Genomic DNA, 14,992 nt, shown 5'->3' on the forward strand with positions numbered 1-14,992 from the left:
GCTAGAACAAAGTAGACCACAAGGGTAGTATCATCCAGAGACCCACGCATTGCATAGCAGGGAGCATCCTCTAGGTGGGTAGAATGTGCACGATGATGCATCGGCCCTTGGCTCAAGCTCACAGTAGGGATCCAATTCCGAGAAGAGGATTACCCCCTTGCAAACCAAATCTTGTCGTAATAAGTGGTACCAACTTCATGCCTCAGTCTTTAAAGAGCTAAGGAGGACCATGAAACTACCATGAGCCTACAATTGCAAAGATGCCATTTACATGGATTATTAAATATATATGTGAAACAAATAACCTGGGGACTTTCGTTGGCATGCCACACCACTCAATTTCTTGCATGAAGCTATCTAGGACTTTATAGTAGAATTTTTTTCAGGACTCCTGCATTTTGGCAACTCATGCCCATAGGGCGACAATGATGCCTAAGGACTTCACATCCCTCAGGTTACTCAAGTTCATATACGACAAGTTGTTGGTCCCATAAGACATTGCAAATATGAAGATGAAGGGAATTTTAGAGATCCCTCCCCTCAAAAAGAGCAAGGAGGTGACGGGGGTGACTAATAGCAGGCCCTCACATTCCCAGAACACAAGGCTAAATGCCCAAGAAGAAAGAGAGACTCATGAGACAGAGGCCAAGGAGACAGAGGTTGAGAGAGAGACCACACAAAAAAGAGAGAGGCATGTTAGCATGCATGAGGACAATTTTGAGGCTCTTGAGATGCTGGGTCCATCTTTTAATATTGTGCTGCCTCTATGAGAGCGGAGTTTTGATGCCTAGAAGTGCTTAAAAATAGCCAAAAATTACGAATATCAAGGGAAAAATATTCAATGTCGAAGGCGGCGGCTCCAGCTAGGACGATTTTAAGCGTCAAGTGCTTTAAAGGCGCCCGAGCGACACTTATTGATTTTTGATAATTTTTTAGACTACCGTGCGTGTTATCAGGAGTTGCCAACCAATGCAGGATGTCAAGCGAGACACCCAAGATTTTTCAGAGCTCGATTTGAAGCCCGGACGGGGAAATGGCCACAAAATGGTCAAGATATGAAAAGGTGGACACTTGGGAGGCCAAAATTGGGCATGTCTTTTGAGTTTGGACCCCCCCCCTAAAATTTTATGCACCTTATGAAGAAAAAAACGTGGAGAGAGAATGAGGGATGAAGAAAAAACGTGGAGCAACATGGCGGCCGTTTTTTGCGCCCTCTCATGATGGAGATGGAGTATGCAGGCTGAAAGCAACCCATACAATCGATTATGGGGTTGATCTTCTCTTTTCTTGCCGGTCTTATCGCCTGTCTTCGCTCGTGAAATGGCTGTGGGAATGAAGAGATGGAAATCTAGTCTTTCTCTCTCCTCCCTCTCTCTCCCTTAAGGGGTTGTTCTTGTGTGGATGAAGACAATGAAAAATGGTGGAGGAAAGCTTATCCGGATGAGACCGGATTGCTTCCGGATGGATGGAGACATGAAGAGTGCTGTTCTTGAAGATGTTGAGCATTAAATGCATGCTGGAAATCAGTCCCATAATCAAGACCAAGAAACCGAGACCTGAAAATAAGCGGTAATGCTATTTTTATAAAGAAAAATGATCTTTTTATGCTATTTGCTTTATCAAATCTTGTTCATATGGGATGAAAGTTCATTATGATATTGTTTGCCATGAGTTTGATCTATTTATGCTCTGAAAATCAAAAAATATGAGGCTACATGGCCGGAATTAGTGTTAAAATATATGGAAAACATGCGTTTTAAGGGTAAAATTGGATTTTTTGCTATATAAATGAGAAATATGATATGTGACACCAACTAAATTTGAGTTTTTGCTGTCAATGAACCTAAGGGCCACATCCCACAATTAAATTTCATTTTCAGTCATTATTTATTAAAGGAAAATAGGAAAGAATGCCTAAAAATAAAAAAAATGGGTTTAAAATTAGGAAAAAATAGAGAATGGACTGAGAAAAATTAGAGAAATTTATATCTATGTTTATGCAATGTATAATGATGGCAAAGCACGAGGTTGGCCTCGGTTTATCCCCGTTTCTATGTTTTGTGTATATTTATTGTTCTTTTAAAAGGAAAAAATGCATGGAAACCCTATCTAATTGATCAATGATGCAAAATGCTAAGAGTTAGATGAAGAGGGGCTGAAACATTGAAAGATAAATAAAAGATTTGATTTATGCATTGCACTTGGCATATAGGAAACGGTTTAAATAAAGAGGATGATAGCATGAGCATATGGCTCGGTGCCCCCTTTCAACGCAGTATGCGCTAGTGAAATTCATGGAAAGAATGTTTTATGCACTATGCACGATGCTGATCTTTCTTTTTTCTGAGAACATAGCCATACACAATTTGCATTAAGCATAATAATTAAAAGGTATCAGAAAAAACCTCCTGGATGCATGGCACCTATCTTCCTTAGGTTGTGACCAACGATGAGCGTGAGAGGATGTCCTAAGCTGTAGGTTAGTCGTTGGGTCCTAAGGGGAAATTGTAGTGAGGAATGGTACATCCTGGAACGTAAAATATTGGTACCTTGAGAGGAGTTTGTGTTCGTTTGTGTTATATGTTTTGTAGCGCATCAAAGGGTCAATCCTTGAGGTGTAGGAGAGCTGCAGTGGGGCTCCGACTATTAGTCGGTGGAGTGCTTCCTATATGTGTGTGATCGTGGCATTGCCAATAAGTATGGGTTCTCCCTCTGAGGATTTTAAGGGAAACGTTGGACTATAAACTATAAACGTATGAATTAAGCTTTAGGGCGGTTTGTCCTTTAGCATTAGATTGACGCTCCTAGTCCGCGAGGCCGTGAGGGTGTTTGTGTGTCATGAGCATGAGGTCCGGCTAGTGCTATAGCCAGTGCCGGCCCATTTTAGGTCCCATCAGTGGTGCGTCTGCCGGGAGCTGTCGATAAGTGGCGGTGTTCGAATTTTGGTCTCATAAGGGACCTGTTAGCTTTATTCTATTGGTCGATAGCCGCCTTGAAGCGGTGGATATCAAGTTAGTCTAATAAAAACCTTGGTCATCAGTATGACGGTCAATCCAAGAAATCCCCAACACCCAAAGGATACTTTGTCTATCTTGAACAGTCTAGTGGGATCTTTGACACGTCGGGTGATTGACTATTTTACCATTTGCCCTGAAAGTGATACAATGCTTGAGTTTGGGTCACTATGGAAAAATACCCATGGAGCTACCTCTAAGATTAATAGCCCATGGAGATTAGAGAAAAGGGAAAGTGAAAGTAGTGCTAAGATGACACAGTCATCTATGATCATTCATGATGATAATGTCATAGAAAAGACTGTGACAACGATGGTTAATATGCACATAGGAGGACATGATGATTATGATCTAAAGATACATACGATGCTAGTGGCTGTTGCAGTTGGGTACCGTAGTGTGATTCCCAAGATCCATAAAGCATTGGATGATGTCCATGTGTGTGGAAAACCATTGTTAGTAAGGAAGATTTCATTAGGAACTATCCTAAGTTCTAGCAAAGTGGTGGCAGATGAGAATAGGCTTACTAGAACACCACTAGTAGATGATAGGATAGATTCCCTATTGCATAGTGTTGGACTCCCTAAACAACTTTGTGAGTTGAGGGAAAGGGAAGTTCATGGAATTAGTGACTCTTCCACACCAGTAAAGGTGGAAATGGAAGAGATTAAAGACCCTAACACATTGGTAATAGGTCAAGAGGAATATGAAGATTTTGATGACCCAGTCTTGATCCCAAAGGAGAGGACTAAATGCCCTCCCCTTTATAGGGATCTCCCATTGTTTTATGGGTTGCCAAATGAGGATCCGATGATTAATTTAAGAGAATATAACCTAACTTGCATTGCAAGTGGGTTCGACGATATACATCGGATGCTCGTATTTCCAAGTACCCTAAAGGGAGAGGCAAGGAAATGGTACTGGAGCCTCCCAAGAGGGTCGATCAAATCATTTGAGGAGTCTTGTGATAGATTTCTAGATGAGTATGAAAAGCAGCTCCCTATGATTCAGGTCTTAGGGTAGCTTATTCAGTTTAGACAGGAGTCTTATCTTTCTGTTAAAGAGTATGCTAGAGCCTTTGATAGTACTCTTAGGCTTTGGCCAAGAAGAGCCAGTGCACTACCGGATAATGTGCTATGTGAGCTCTTTCTGAATGGCTTAAGAGTATGCTAGAGCCTTTGATAGTACTATTAGGCTTTGGCCAAGAAGAGCCAGTGCACTACCGGATGATGTGCTATGTGATCTCTTTCTGAATGGCTTAGAGATTAATACGCAAATCCAAGTGGAACTGCGGAATCCTAAGTCGTTAAGGGAAGCAAAAATGCATGCCATTGATTATGAGGGTCATATTCAGAGATGTTGGGGAAACTTTTGGAGTTTTCCCCGCTCAGTACAAGTGCATCCTAGTTTCCAACCATTTCTGCAAGAAAACAGCTCACTTGTTGATAACAAGGCAGCCTATGAGGGGAACCTTGGTGGCCAAAATCTCAAAGCAGAAAATGGCCATCCAATGAGTAGTAATGACATGCCTCTCAGTGAATAGGTGCCAAGCCATGTAAGTCCCATTAGGGCTTGCAACACGTCCACGAGAGGTAGTTGTGATGGCAACATGGATAGAACCAATGGGCCTATGAGTGCTGATAAGCATTATTGTGTGTGGTTCTAATTTTGTTACTAGTAAGGCTCTTGAGAGACCTTTGTTGTTGGAATCATGCTTCCGGGTGGATGTTTTTCCCTTCAGTGAAAGCTTGGTTCTTATGGGGGAAAATTTTGCAGTATGGACGTAAACAAGTAAAGATATCTTTTGTAAAGAGGATGCAAAATTCTAAAAGTCCACCTGTGCTTCACAAAGGTCATAAGGATGTGAGGCCATTTGGCCATAGGGATAAGTTTGCATTGAGTTCGTTAGACTAGTGCAACAAATTGAGGGAATGCAAGAATATTAAGGGAAATGTGAGATGGGTTTGGAGACCCAAAATCTCCAAAAGTGTGGCAGGAGTGTCAAATTTGCAAGGCCAAGGATCCCATCTCGATATATTCTGTTGAAGCCCCAAGAGGATAAGACTGGATATACATCTAACAATATACATTGCCTTGGGATACACCCATGTAATGGCCTAGGCTTGAAGCTCTACCTAGTTTGGGTCGCAGCACTGATTTATGTGAAAACCCAAATAGGGGAGGTTCCAATGAGTACAAAGCTATGATTCTTTCTGCCAAAGGAGCCACTCAGCCGCTTGAATGACCAGTTTATTCGGATGACAATAAATGTGGGACATGCGAGCCCACTGAGGCCGTTCATTCAGATCATAGTGCCCAAGAAGGGATCGACCTTATTGATGAGTTATTTGTGGAAAGGCTTGGATTTGTAGCTCTACAAAAAACCTAAGATCAAAAAACTACAAGATCAAGCTTTTAGCTAACTTGCATGAGTAGCATGGGGCTAGTCGACCTATGATATGCTATCCTGGCACCCTGGGTAGTCTGATAGGGTGTGATGTATATGCCAAGGATATCAGTATTATGTGGACTAAAATGACCTATCTAGTTTTAAGCTAGGAAGGCTAGATACTTTGGATATTACGTCCAGATTTCATTAGGCCAAGAGGGCCAGTTGTCTGTTTAGTACGGGTGCGGTTAATGGTTTCTTGTTGTAGTTCTGTGCTAGACAAGTTCGAAGAAGAGCTTGGAAGGAGCCTTTTGTTGTGCAGAAGCTTCTCGTGGTCCTATCCAGGTGATATCTCTCCTTTATGAGTACCGTATTTTTCTACTATATGTGTCTGTGTACTTGTAGGGGATTTTCTTTTCTTGTTGGGGACCGCCGTCCAAGGCATGAAGTCCCAAGTTTAGGTTAGGTATGTCTAAGGGAGGTCTGAGTAGTCGTCGCCTCCTATAACGACATTGCCAGGCATCGAAAGACCTGTTTTAGAAGGTAGTCCTAGTGACCTTGTTCTGCTAGCCTGCTAGGCAGCCGTTCTAGGAGTTCCTGTTAGTTGTGAGGTAGTTAGAGAAGCCTGTAGAAGATAAATCATTATGATAGAGGGAAGAGAAACCCTGAATATCTTAAAGAAAATAAATATATACAAAGGTGTGTAAAAAGGGGTTCTAACCCCTATCAAAAAATCGAAAAGAAAGAAAAATTTATGAGCACTTGATCATCGCCTTGCGAGGGCTTGGTAGGTTCCTGGGGCCGAGTCTAACCCGGGGCCGATACCTTGTCTTCCTAGGGGTGGCATCTTGCTGGAAAAGAAGAAATTAAGGAAGGTTGGAGCGAAAATAAAAGTGAGCGTCAAAAAAGGATTAAGTGTTGCCTTGCGAGGGCTTGGTAGGTTATTGGGTACCAAGACAGGACCTGAGGCCGATGCTCTGTTCTCCTTGGGTCACTACGCTAAGCTCCCTCCTTTTTACATGCCTGAGTATGGAGATAAAATCCTAAAAGAAGAAATGTGCTAAAAGAAAATACTTCTTGATGAGGCTATAGGAGTCATCGCCTAGTAGGAGCTCCTGGTTGTGTTGTCCTTAGTTAGGTAGGTAGTTCAGACCACCACTTAGGACGACTTCTTTGATAGTTCTTTTTAGTTTGGCCGTGTTGGAGCAGTTGGTTAGTGACTAGCTTCGGACCTTTTATCAGATTATACTAGTCCTACTCCTTATGGATGTCATGCCTTGGTTTTGTCGGGGGGAAGGGTGAGCATTGTGATGTGTTTAATATGTATCTATTTTGTATCAGCTTGATGCTTCCTTTGGTTGTTTTGTGTAGATCTACTGTGGGATTTGACGGGCTGAGTCACCCTATCCCGTGGTCACCAATGAGAGCGGAGTTTTAATGCCAAGAAGTGCTTAAAAATAGCCAAAAATTACGAATATCAAGGGAAAAATATTCAACGTCGAAGGCGGCGGCTCCAACTAGGACGATTTTAAGCGTCAAGTGCTTTGACGATTTTAAGCATCAAGTGCTTTAAAGGCACCTGAGCGACACTTGTTGATTTTTGATAATTTTTTAGACTATCGTGCGGGTTTTCAGGAGTTGCCAACCGATGCCAGATGTCAAGCCGGACGCCCAAGATTTTTCAGAGCTCGATTTGGAGCCCGGACGGGGAAATGGCCACAAAATAGTCAAGATATGAAAAGGTGGACACTTGGGAGGCCAAAATTGGGCATGCCTTTTGAGTTTGGACCCCCCTAAAATTTTATGCACCTTATGAAGAAAAAAACGTGGAGAGAGAATGAGGAATGAAGAAAAAACGTGGAGCAACATGGCGGTCGTTTTTTGCGCCCTCTCATGATGGAGATGGAGTATGCAGGCTGAAAGCAACCCATACAATCGATTATGGGGCTGATATTCTCCTTTCTTGCCGGTCTTATCACCTGTCTTCGCTCGTGAAATGGCTGTGGGAATGAAGAGATGAAAATCTAGTCTTTCTCTCTCCTCCCTCTCTCTCCCTTAAGGGGTTGTTCTTGTGTGGATGAAGACAATGAAGAATGGTGGAGGAAAGCTTGTCCGGATGAGACCGGATTGCTTCCGGATGGATGGAGACATGAAGAGTGCTGTTCTTGAAGATGCTGAGCATTAAATGCATGCTGAAAATCAGTCCCGTAATCAAGACTAAGAAACCCAGACCTGAAAATAAGCGGTAATGCTATTTTTATAAAGAAAAATGATCTTTTTATGCTATTTGCTTTATGAAATCTTGTTTATATGGGATGAAAGTTCATTATGATATTGTTTGCCATGAGTTTGATTTGTTTATGCTCTGAAAATCAAAAAATATAAGGCTACATGGCCGGAATTAGTATTAAAATATATGAAAAACATGAGTTTTAAGGGTAAAATTGGATTTTTTGCTATATAAATGAGAAATATGATATGTGACACCAACTAAATTTGAGTTTTTGCTATCAATGAACCTAAGGGCCACATCCCACAATCAAATTTAATTTTCAGTCATTATTTATTAAAGGAATCTAAAAATGGAAAAAATGGGTTTAAAATTAGGGAAAAACAGAAAATGGGCCGAGGAAAATTAGAAAAAATTATATCTATGTTTGTGCAATGTATAACGATGGCAAAGCACGAGGTTGGCCTCGGTTTGTCCCCGTTTCTATGTTTTGTGTGTATTTATTATTCTTTTAAAAGGGAAAAATGCATAGAAACCCTATCTAACTGATCAATGATGCAAAATGCTAAGAGTTAGATGAAGAGGGGCTGAAACACTGAAAGATAAATAAAAGATTTGATTTATGCATTGCACTTGGCATATAGGAAACGATTTAAATAAAGAGGATGGTAGCATGAGCATATGGTTTGGTGCCCCCTTTCAACGCAGTATGCGCTAGTGAAATTCATGGAAAGAATATTTTATGCACTATGCACGATGTTGATCTTTCTTTTGTCTGAGAACATAGCCATACACGATTTGCATTAAGCATAATAATTAAAAGGTATCAGAAAAAACCTCCTGGATGCATGGCACCTATCTTCCTTAGGTTGTGACCAACGATGAGCGTGAGAGGATGTCCTAAGCTGTAGGTTAGTCGTTGGGTCCTAAGGGGAAATTGTAGTGAGGAATGGCACATCCTGGAATGTAAAATATTGGTACCTTGAGAGGAGTTTGTACTCATTTGTGTTATATGTTTTGCAGCGCATCAAAGGGTCAATCCTTGAGGTGTAGGAGAGCTGCAGTGGGGCTCTGACTATTAGTCGGTGGAGTGCCTCCTATATGTGTGTAATCATGGCATTGCTAATAAGTATGGGTTCTCCCTCTAAGGAGTTTAAGGGAAATGTTGGACTATAAACTATAAATGCATAAATTAAGCTTTAGGGCGGTTTGTCCTTTAGCATTAGATTGACGCTCCTGGTCCGCGAGGCCGTGAGGGTGTTTGTGTGTCATGAGCATGAGGTCCAGCTAGTGCTATAGCCAGTGCCGGCCCATTTTAGGTCCCATCACTCTAAGAAGGCCACAACAGCAACAACTCAGTGCCATTCACTTTAGTGAGGAGGATATTTGAGTCCTCTCAAACCTTAAAAAGGAGGTCAACAATCGTGTAATGACCACAGTCTTAAGATATTGTGAAACTCTGAAAATTTTACATATTTTCCTCATATGCATATGTCTTGAATCTTACTATTTATTTGCTTTTACAACTTAATTCTTGTAAACCTTCCCTCCGATGTTCAAGAGAAGGTTTTCATCATAGATTCTCTCCTATCAACAGTTTTGACCTAGGAGAGAACATCGTATTTGGATGTGTGCCTGTGGTACCAATATTGCAATTTGGATCTCATACAACATCTAGTTATGGCATACATGAAAGGTAAGGTCTTTTTTGTATGAATATTTTAAGTTATCTCAAATATTTTTTTAATTGCCAAACTTTATTGTCCTCCTTGTAGATCTCATTATATCATGATTGTTTATGATATTCCCACACAAGATTCTTTCTTGACAACTCAACTAAAGGATACCATGACAATGTGAAGCAGTAAGCTCCATGAGAGGGAGAGGGGGAGGCGGAGAAAGAAAAGTACTAAATGTTTGTTAATTTACCAAAATAGTTCCTTGGAAAAGCTAGTAAAGGGCTTTGAGGCAATGGTTCAAGACCATGAAATGTTGGACAACACAATAACTATTCTTTGGAGAGTACCCAAGCAGGGTGACGGCCATATCTGCAAATGGAGAGTATGCTACAATGCAAAACTTCTCCTGGAACATCTACTTGGGCAACAAATGGGCTATGTAAGTTTACTATTTGTTAATCTAACCCCGCATAGCTTTAACAATTTTATACTTAGTCTCAGTTCTACGATTTTATGTAAGGTGAGCACTTAGCAACTTATACAGATGATGATCTTCTTCTGTTTAGAGTAGAGATTGTTGAAAATCTAATCAATTGCACTTCTCATCAAAATCTCTCATCAATACCACCTGCATATGATCCTCCAGCTCCATGCCGAGAACCTCGAGTGAGAATGCCATATCCCTATCCCAATGCCATGGACTTAGATTATGTACACTCAACTAACAACACTGACTATTTGGACAATTTTGATATAGAGAGGATGCAAAGATTGCAAATATGCCAAAATTTTAGTATTCAAATCAAAAATTTCCCTCTTATATATAATCCAAAGCTTTTGTAATCAAATTGTCATCGTTGAAAATAAAATTCAAATAGTCTTTGTACCAATTTTCCTCCTTACAATTTTGCACTTGTATTTGCATTTATACTATTGGATAGGTTGAGGCAAGAGGAAAACTTGTGTAGTGTGAATATCCTTATATAATGTATTTCTCTCTTTTCTCTGGGGACACTTGCACATCAGGTTCATCGTGATTCATGTTATTTGCAAAAAGAAAAAATATTCTCTGGGGACACTTTTGGATTACATATTCTATTTGCCTTGTGATCTCAAAGTCTCAATGTAGATGCCATATTCTTTCTCTAGCAATGCATTGAATTGCCAAAGAAAAGAGAGAGCATCAAATGTTTGTTTCAAGAAGAAAAACAACACCTTCCTTATCATGTCATCCACAAAGGTCATGAAGTGGTGAGCTCCTCCAATTCATGGTTATTGGCATGGTCCCCATAAGTCAATGAGCATGATTTCTAGCTTGTGCCTTGCTCTATAAGTGCTCTTGTTGAACCTTGTCCTTTGTTATTTTCCAACCATACGTGATGAACATCTATTTTTATGCTCATTGAACTAAAGTGTAACCAACCCTTTCACATATTTTTTCTTCTCAAGTGTGTGATATTATTGTGGTTTATGTGCCTCTTGTGCCATAGTGTAAGTAAGCTTGAAGGAGATTGTGATGAAAAGTTTGCATGATGAGGGCAAAATACATGAAGTTTGAAGAGTCTTCCAACCTTTTCTCCATTTGCAATGACCTATCCTTTTTCTTTAAACTTGTGAACAAAATATCCTTTAGGATTAAGCCTTACTTCCATATTTTGCTCTACTATTTGTCTGACTCAATTTTTTTAAATGCCATGAAAAGAAAAAAGCACTTTGTAAGTATTTCACTTCACTTAATAGTGTTTATAATGGAACATTAACTTGACCTTGTATTGCATGTTTATAACCATCTCAAGTAATGATATTGAATCATTTTGGATGGGTTGAACTAATTTGAATCATTGTCAACCAAGTAATGATATTGAATCATTTCGGATGGGTTGAACAAATGTGAGCCATTATTTGTGGTATGTCATGATCTTAAACCACATTTTGTATATGTGTCACACAAGAGGTAGCAAGAAATATTTGTTGAGAAGTAGAGCCTTGAGCTTGGGGCTTTGTTATAATATGATTTGAACTTTGTCTATTGAGTAGTCCATTAATTGTTTGAGGTCTTTCAATTGTTGCTATCTTCTTTTTGCATTCTATTTCCCAATGGCTTGGAACAACATAGAAATTGCATGCTCCTGTTTTTCTTTGGTCATGGTGTCTTCTTTATAGACTATTAGTGTTGATTTTTGTTTGTTTATTGGTTTGTCTTCTTGAAATCTTTCTTCCTTTGGATAAGAAGGGCGTGAAGGTCTTCAAGTGTAGGAAATAAAGATGGAGGTGATAAAATGCTAGTATTCGTTTTTTTACTCCCTTGAGAATAAGCTATGTAATATCTTCATCTTTGACCATCTCTTCCAATGCCATCTTGAATATCTTTAATCTTTAAAGGATAATCACAAAAACTTTCACTTGTAATTTTAGTAGTTTCATTCAACTTAGCTTTCAAATGCAATTATCTAACAACACTTTCAATCTATAGTATATTTGATAAGGTGTCCCATGCCTCCTTTGCACTTGCTACTCTTATGTAGCCAAGTATGTGGTCATTGACATTACGTTGATGAGGCCTTAATATTCTATCCCAATCATTTTTATTCTCCTCCATAAGCTTGTCATGCTTCTTCACCTATAACAATCTTCCACATATTCTTACTCATAAAGGAATTTGCATTTTGAACTTCCATGCATTGTACTTGGGCTTGTTAAGTTTTCTTGCATCACCACATAAGAACATCACTTGGAGCCATTGTGAAATGAAGATTATGAAGAATTGAACTAAGATACTCCTAAGGTTTCTATGAATACTCAAGGGCTTGTATAAATTACAGCTCTAAAAGCAACTCTAATGTCATGTGACAGAAGTGGTTACACACTAGTTGTCACTACTAATGTAGCAAATGAACTAGCATTACATATAGACCACTTTATAAATTGATCTTAGATTGAGCTTTATTAAGTAAACGTGTAAATCGGAGTACAAAAGCTTGTATTAATACTCAATAACATTGTGAGTACACTATGGAATAGACCTAACAAAAAGGAGATTTGATTCAATCTTTGATACTAAACTAGTAATATTCACACTAGCTCGTTCTCAGGCTTACCTAGATTACTTTCATTGTATGTTTACATTTGTTGGGTCCATGGGCTTATCTTTAAGTTGATAGTAGATAGTTTGCTTTATGTGATAGGGGTTGATTGTAGAGATAATATCTTTTTGGTGAGGAATCAACTAATTTATGAGATTTTGTAGGGGTTTTGACCAGAGGATTGGTTATAACTTTATAGTTCAATTTAAACTCAATTTCTACACCATTTGAGAGTTATTAGCTGCCAAAAGTGGATATTGTTATTATCTTCCATTATCTTGGAATCCAACAGTAAATTTTAGATCATCTACAATTGTGTCTTTTATTTGCATGTGAAGCAATGTGACTCTACAACTATATATATATCATATCTTCTATACATTTATCATAGCTATTGAGCTTACACAACCCTCGATATAGTAAATCACATAAAATAATTATATCACCCTCGATAACAAACATGCAAGAATCATGTAGAAAAGGATCATCATTGCATTGTGCACTAAATGCCCAGTCTTTTGTCTTGCACCACAATTGTATATTCTAAATTGTATAGAGGTATCTACAATAGCTATACTAGTTTCTTTCTTCTCAATCTCTTTCGAGTCAATTTAGACGTTATAGACATGATCCTTTGCCTTATAGTACTTGCAATAGTTTTTACCATCATTTTTATTATCCTTACAAATTTTCTTTGTCCAAACAATATTTGCATATTTCTACTTGCTAGCAAAAAATATATCTTTTCCTTTACCTTTCTGATTAGATACAAAGCCTTTATCTGCAATATATATAATGGACATATGTTTCTGAAACTTTTCTTCTTGCAACAAAACAAAAACCAACTCACTAAATGAAAAAGATGTGGAATTTCTCATCATCAAAAAACTCTAATAAGAATTAGGCAAACCATTAAGAATAATCTACACAATTAAACTATTTAGCAAAATCTTATTTGCATCAAAATCAACTAATCTTTTTTAAAGCATTGTCCATTAAGCAATATGACCCTCTTTTCTCCTTAATATAAACACACGTGTATCCCAAGCCTCTTTAGTTCTCTTATATAAGAAAATGTGTGGGATCATGATACATCTAATGGATACCGCAACGAACGAATGAGCCGCTACAACTCTTACTATCCCACCAAATTTTCTCAAGAGTAGGTGGTGGTGCACTAGTATTGGAGTAGAGCTAGAACCTACAACATCCTCAATAGCACCCATTTTTATTATACTTGCAACTTCCTGAACTACAATAGGACATACTTCAATTCCCTTTACAATGTTCCAAAGCCCTTTTGCAACCAATACATGACACATCATATAAGCCCATAGTGGATAATTAGTTCCATCTAACTTGTTCCTCTCAACATAGAGAATACATCATTGTTGTCAGCCAGCTCATGACTACACTATATACAAAAGTTGCATATGTAAGCCTTCTTTTTCTAAAACAAAAAGAGAATTTTGCAACATCTTGGTTCGTTCTATCCACCAAATTGTCCCCTACTTATTTCAATAACTTTTTTAAAAAAGTTTCTCATTTCAATCTTGTATTTCAAGCTTATAAGAAAATTTGCATAAAACCAACATGTGCTATATAGCACAATACAAAGTAAATCCTTTTTTGAATGAAGTCTAAAATGAACCTAAATGAAAATTTTGACAATATCAAGCCTTGTAAGTAGTGTCATGATATTAGTCGGCCTATGAATGCTTGTTAAACATTGTCTCAATCGAAGAAGATGAGTGGAGGGTGTTGTTGAATACCCTAAAAGTTGAAGCTTGCTCTAATACTAGTTATTGGATTTTAGGTTGCAAGAATACATGCACAAGTTGGAGAGCACATAACACAAAGTTCATGTCTCTAACAACCTATACAATACTAACAGTAATGCAAATAGAGTCCAAATGAACCTAAATCAATGAGTCCAAGAAGCAATATCATAATATTAGTCAACCTGTGAATGCTCGTTAAATCTTGTCCCAATCAAAGGAGATTATCAATGTGTACTAATGACTATCCTAGATGTGGAAGCTCACTCCAATACCTATCGTTGGATTTCAAGTTGCAAGAATATTCACACACTAACTTGGAGAAGAAAAATCTCAAGAGCACACAACACAAAGTTTCTCTCAATCAAGGCCCCTATTGCAGGTTCTCATATGATTACTCTTGCACCATCAATGCAATTGCCTATTCTTACATCATTGCCCAAAGAATATCACATTGATGGCAAAAATTCCCCCTTTTGTCTTACAAAGTGAAGTGTGTACTTGATACTTGTTGACCTATGGCCATTTGTTACTACCCCAATACCCCATCCAATGGAGAATCTCCACACTGGTTTCATTCTAAACCAAGTTTTTCTTCAAGATCATCTCAACTCTAGAGCCCAATCTTTTCTTTTTATGAGTTTGCAAGGTTCTATCAAATTATCTCTGTCCAACGTAAGACCTTTGCCCATTATATAACCATAGTGAAGAAGCTCTGAATACTTTCCATTGATGGTTCTTCCATGAAGGACCACATCAACAACATGGAGGTAGGAGATGAGCTTGAATCCCATGGTAAGAGGCAATGATTCTCATTAC

The sequence above is a fragment of the Lygodium microphyllum genome, chromosome 29 (genome assembly GCF_053477565.2).
Source record: "Lygodium microphyllum isolate KBCC chromosome 29, Lygodium_microphyllum_v1.1.10, whole genome shotgun sequence".
NCBI classification, from domain to species: Eukaryota; Viridiplantae; Streptophyta; class Polypodiopsida; order Schizaeales; family Lygodiaceae; genus Lygodium; species Lygodium microphyllum.